Source organism: Gymnoscopelus microlampas, assembly GCF_963454915.1.
Source record: "Gymnoscopelus microlampas genome assembly, chromosome: 24".
Taxonomy (NCBI): Eukaryota; Metazoa; Chordata; class Actinopteri; order Myctophiformes; family Myctophidae; genus Gymnoscopelus; species Gymnoscopelus microlampas.
This window is the reverse complement of record NC_139961.1, coordinates 791,093-797,080: the sequence shown is the minus strand read 5'-3', so window position 1 is coordinate 797,080 and position 5,988 is coordinate 791,093. Positions and strand designations below refer to the sequence as shown.

Sequence of the window (5,988 nt, the reverse complement as noted above, 5' to 3'; positions counted from 1 at the left end):
GATTTGCCTGTCTGTCAATGCTCACTCGTAGATCGGCTATTTTCGTCAAAGCATGTTTGGTGTGAGCTTGTAGATCAGCTATTTTTGAAAACATTTGAGAATATCTGAAATGTTTTGACAATAATGACATGCCCAAAATAGGAATGCCAGGTTGAAAGTTAAGCTGGCACAATCATCCTATAAATTCAATTGAAATTATTTGGTGAATAAATTCCAATTGGCTCCCCTGGCCGCTCTCACTTTGAAAAGCTGTGTGGCTGATACATACGTGGTGTGACTCTTGCTCTCTATCAGGTTGATGTCTCCGGGTTTGAGCTCAGGGATCCACTTCTCCAGCTCCTCAATCCAGTGGTGTTTGAGGGAGGACGGCACCACGATGAGCAGCGGCCACTCCTGCCTGTAGGAGTAGGCCACCGCCATGGCCTGCAACGTCTTCCCTAGACCCATCTGGAGCGAGAAAATGAAAAACACTCCATGAGTACAGTGGGGGGTGGAGAAACAACAAGTCAATCGCACGGAGGCTCTGCAGTAAATTGCACATGACGGGTGAGCCGACGTGAGGCCCAAGAGTAATAAGGTCTCAGAATGACTCTGTTGTCTAAACTGATTAGGCATGTGGGAATGCTGTGTGAGGCTGACAAACTCATTCAGAATGCAATGCGGCTCTGTCCCAGGTTCTTTGTTTGAGTTTTTGTTGTTGTTGAGGAACAGGATAAGATTTCGGCGTTGGCGTCGAGTGTGTGCTCACCTCATCCGCAATCATGCATCTGGAAGACATAAAGAACAAACAAAAGAAAAAGTTTGTCAGATGGATGCTGGAGTTGAGGTCATTGTTCTGAAAATGTTTGTCTGCGTGGGATACAATGAATGCCATTGACAAAACTAAATGAGCCTATAACATACTGTATACAGAATCACTGAGACCCCACAGAAAATGAAAAATCACACCCTGTGTGAAGGAAGCGGTGCCTTTGGGGCGGGGCTTAAGTCATTTCAGTTCGTCCCTATTGGTGGTCTGAGTCGACTTACAAAATTTGTACTTGGTAGCATGCTGCAAACTGGAATGATGGCTGTTTAAAGCCCAGCCAATGGGCAGACAGAGGGGGCGGGGCTTAAGTAATTACAGTTCGTCCCTATTGCTGGTTTTAGTCCATGTACAAAATTTGTACTCCGTAGCATGCTGCGAACTTGAGTTATGGCTGTTTGAAGGCCAGCCAATGGGAAGACAGAGGGGGCGGGGCTTCAGCAATTCATGCTGGTCCCTCTTGGTGGTCTAAGAAGTCCACATACCAAATGTGGACTTGGTGGCATGCTGCAAACTGGAGTTATAGCTGTTTAAAATCCCGTGCTCATCCCGTGCTCATACGGGCGCTGGGGGTCCCTGGACCCCTCTTTGATAACGTCAGCAAGTCATGCGCCTCGCTATTGGTGGTGTAAGTCCACATACCAAATTTGGACTTGGTGGCAGGCTTCAAACTGGAGTTATAGCTGTTTAAAATCCCGTGCCCTAAACGGGCGGACTGACATAGCATACGCGGGGGGTCCCTGGACCCCGCTTTGATAACTTCAGCGATTCATGCTCGTCCCTATTGGTGGTGTAAGTCCACATACCAAATTTGGACTTGGTGGCAGGCTTCAAACTGGAGTTATAGCTGTTTAAAATCCCGTGCCCTAAACGGGCGGACTGACATAGCATACGCGGGGGGTCCCTGGACCCCGCTTTGATAACTTCAGCAATTCATGCTCGTCCCTATTGGTGGTGTAAGTCCACATACCAAATTTGGACTTGGTGGCAGGCTTCAAACTGGAGTTATAGCTGTTTAAAATCCCGTGCCCTAAACGGGCGGACTGACATAGCATACGCGGGGGGTCCCTGGACCCCGCTTTGATAACTTCAGCAATTCATGCTCGTCCCTATTGGTGGTGTAAGTCCACATACCAAATTTGGACTTGGTGGCAGGCTTCAAACTGGAGTTATAGCTGTTTAAAATCCCGTGCCCTAAACGGGCGGACGGACATAACATACGCGGGGGGTCCCTGGACCCCTCTTTGCTAACTTCAGCAAGTCATGCTCGTCCCTATTGGTGGTCTAAGTCCACATACCATATTTGGACTTGGTGGCATGCTGCAATCTGGAGTTATAGCTGTGTAAAATCCCGTGCTCATCATCCCGTGCTGATACGGACGGACGGACATACGGACAAAGTCAAGCTTAGAGCGGTTGGCACCGCTAAAAACAGCGACCTCTGTTTTCTGATTTTGTCTGTGGGGTCTGGCGGGAGGAAAATGGAAGACCAGTGCGCAGGGAAACTCCGGTTTCATGTCTGCCTTCAGCGCATCACTTCCGGTTGATGCGACTACGTTTTCAGTCCCACTAACAATATTTCTACACGGAACACTAACACCACTTCTCCCAGAGAACATGCACTGCAAAAAAAACAAGGTTTCCGGCTATGAAAACCGATGAATATGAGATGTAAACTCAGAGAATTTACAAGAATTTACAAGAGTTTTCCACTCGGAAAACTCAAAGTTTTGTAGGTCGGTAAACTCCTGTATGGTACCAAATTAAGTATGCGTGACCCCCTGCTGGGGTTGCTGCCAGAAAATCACACCTTCAGCCCTGACCTAGATTTCCACAATTTGGTAGGGGGGAGATCCCCCCTCCCTATCTCGAGTAATGCTACTGAGCATGTGCAATAAGCCACGTATGATTGGCTGTGACGTAGGTGGGCATCCCGCCCTCATTTTGGGGGTCACATTGTGTGGGGGGGGGGGGGGGGGGGGGGCTCACAAGGTGACCCCCCCTCCTAGGGATCTTGGGGGGGGGGGGGGGGGGTGCCCCCCCCCTTATTTTATTTATATATATATATATATATATATATATATATATATATATATATATATATATATATATATATATATATATTTATTGATATGTTATGTATGCATTTATTTAGTTATATACACACACACACACACACACACACACACACACACACACATATACATACATGATTCTGAAAACAAATAGGCAACAATCTCAGTCAGGTAAATTGTGTTTATTGATAAAAAAAACAAACATATGAATATATATATATTTTCTTAAAGCGAACATTTGTTACTCAAATCTTTGTTTCTGGGGATTCTACAAATATCTTCTAAAACAGTAAAAAAAAAAATCCCCAGGGGTCCTTGAGGGGGTTCCAGGGGGTCCCCAGCTAAATGATGGATAGGAACCAAATGGACCCATATGGGTCTGTAACTCTGAGAGTGTACAAATGGAACCAAATGGACCCTTACGGGTCTGTAACTCTGAGAGTGTACAAATGGAACCAAATCTGCTCCAAAATCGTGGAAAATTTGTGCAAATCTTTGAATATATATATTTTCTTAAAGCGAACATTTGTTACTCAAATCTTTGTTTCTGGGGATTCTACAAATATCTTCTAAAACAGTAAAAAAAATCCCCATCTCCAAATGTTTTTTTCCAGGGACCCCCAGAAGTTGTACAAAACTCCCACAAAGGGGACAATAATAACAAAAAGAAATTGTAGTTCTGTCTCTCAGGCAGTGTCTCGCTGAACGGCCTCTCTTGTCTTTGGAGTCCCTCCACCAAACTGGACAACTTAGTTACTGTGTAAGAGAGCTAAAAATGAGCTGTTCTGTGCCAGTGTGTCTCGCCGCGCGCGGTGGTGATGAAGGGAACGCGGGTCTCTTCGGTTGTCTTTCCTCTCCTGAAGCACCTGGCATAAAGCAGAAAGCTCCTCATCTCTCTCGGGTGGAGATGAAACAATCCACACCGCCCGTCCATCTACGATGCCGTCCTCTTCATCTGGGCCTGCGTGCGCCCACACGGCCCTTTCTCCATCAGACTCCAGACATGCAGTCCTGGTGGTCATCAACTGTAAAACATAGAATAGCAATTAAATTATGTATTACATTACCATTATTACAGGAACACAGAATGTAAAACAAAAAAACATCTTACAAACAGTTCCAATATAACTTACCCTCAATCTTCTCTGTCGGCTCTTCATTGAGGCATTCATCTTTTTCTTCTGGTCAGCATTCTCTGGTTGGTCCAGGCGATGGCTTCTTCTCAGAGACTCAAAGAGAGTCCTGCAAGCCGCTGAAATACAAGGAAAACACAATTAGGATCTATTTAGTTGTTTATCTACACAAACAACACAATTCCACATCTACACTGCTCTAAAAGAGAACCTACATGTGACTGCAATGTTTAACTGGCCCCAGTAAAAGTCTAAAAAGCAGTATATGTTAGTTGACTTGATTCCAGAGAAGCCAGTTTCAGAGTGCAGACTGCAGACTGTAGACACCTCCACCCCACCCCCGACCTGTTCAAAGCCTCCATCAAAACCTAGCATTTAAGCTTTTGAACTGTATGTGAAAGGCTAACACAATTACCTACTTAGATAAAAATAAAACAAATCAATAAATATGTTGTAGCACATGTAAAAGTTTCAGCTAATAGCTTAGCTAGCATACTATAATAATTCAACCAAGACAAGCAGGAAGAATACCCAAACTGAGCAGCATAAAACAGCATGAAAATAAAGTTTAGCTTGTGTTTAGCTTGATGTAAACAAGCCATAGGCTTTTTGGGGTTTAAAATCCTCTTAGCAGACCTTGTATTGAACTGTAGGTTACTTGCTCTTTTTTTTTAGCAAACTGCTAATAAAGTATTCAATCAAAATCAAACAAAGGAATACACAATAATCTATAACTTAAAGAGATCTGTACAGCATGTAAATCCACTTACTTTCTTAGTTTTCACTCCTCTCTGCTTGGCTCCTTTTCTGATTTGAATTTGGTGAACAAAGGGACTCAATGGGGTCCTGGAAGGGCCCAAATAAGGACCTTTAGCTGTCCTGAGAAATGCCTGACCAAATAAACAATAAATAAATAACAATAAAATACTAACTGAATACTAAATACAATGGGCTTGCCTGTCTTAAGGTAAATGTGTAATAATGCATAAAAGCAAACATCACCAGCCTTTATCAACATAACCTGTGCTGCTGTAAATGAACACCCGTCTCTCTCTCTCTCTCTCTCTCTCTCTCTCTCTCTCTCTCTCTCTCTCTCTGTCTCACACACACACACACACACACACACACACACACACACACACACACACACACACACACACACACACACACACACACACACACACACACACACACACACACACACACACACACACACACACACACACACACACACACACACACACACACACACACACACACACACACCATCCCCCTTCACACCTCAAGCAAGCTCGCTTGCTTAGGCTACTCCCCTGTCTGTCTTTGAGTGTCTTCCCACAGGTCCTGCAGGCTGGGCATTGGGTTTTCTGAAAAACTTGTGTCCAAAACAGTTACTTTTCAGGATTCCATTTAAAAAAGCATTTGATGCTTTTGTGTGACGCTGTAGTATGAAGAAGTAGGGCGTTTATCTAATAAAAAACATAAGTTTGAATATGGAGATAAGAGGTTTCTTTTCGACAACAGCGATATAGCAGCAACTAATTTGGTCTTCTTCAGTTTAGTCTTTGGTTTGCACACATCCACTCACTTACTGATTCTACAGACTAACACACTCCATGCCATTCTTTGTTATATTTAAGTTAAATATATGATATTATTGTATACACTTTTAAACCAGCCGTGTGTCTTCCTCCTTTTTGTTATGGCCTACGAGCCAGGTCGTAACAGTGTACAGTAGGTAAGATACCCGCAGCAGCACATAAAGCAGACATGTCCAAAGTCTGGCCCAGGGCCCAAGCGTGACACACATGCAGGCAAAGGTGGACACACGCGCGCACACACACACACACACACACACACACACACACACACACACACACACACACACACACACACACACACACACACACACACACACACACACACACACACACACACACACACACACACACACACACACACACACACACACACA

General features: G+C 44.4%; 1 long non-coding RNA gene across 1 annotated transcript; it reads right to left on the bottom strand.

Annotated features, from left to right (window-relative positions):
- Positions 1 to 3,431: 3,431 nt before the first annotated feature.
- Positions 3,432 to 4,933, bottom strand: LOC311040754. Its single transcript, XR_014600306.1, has 3 exons — positions 4,784 to 4,933; positions 4,014 to 4,132; positions 3,432 to 3,905 (listed from the first exon to the last, which is right to left on the bottom strand). It is a non-coding gene; the product is annotated as an uncharacterized lncRNA (long non-coding RNA).
- Between the last annotated feature and the right edge of the window lie 1,055 nt (positions 4,934 to 5,988).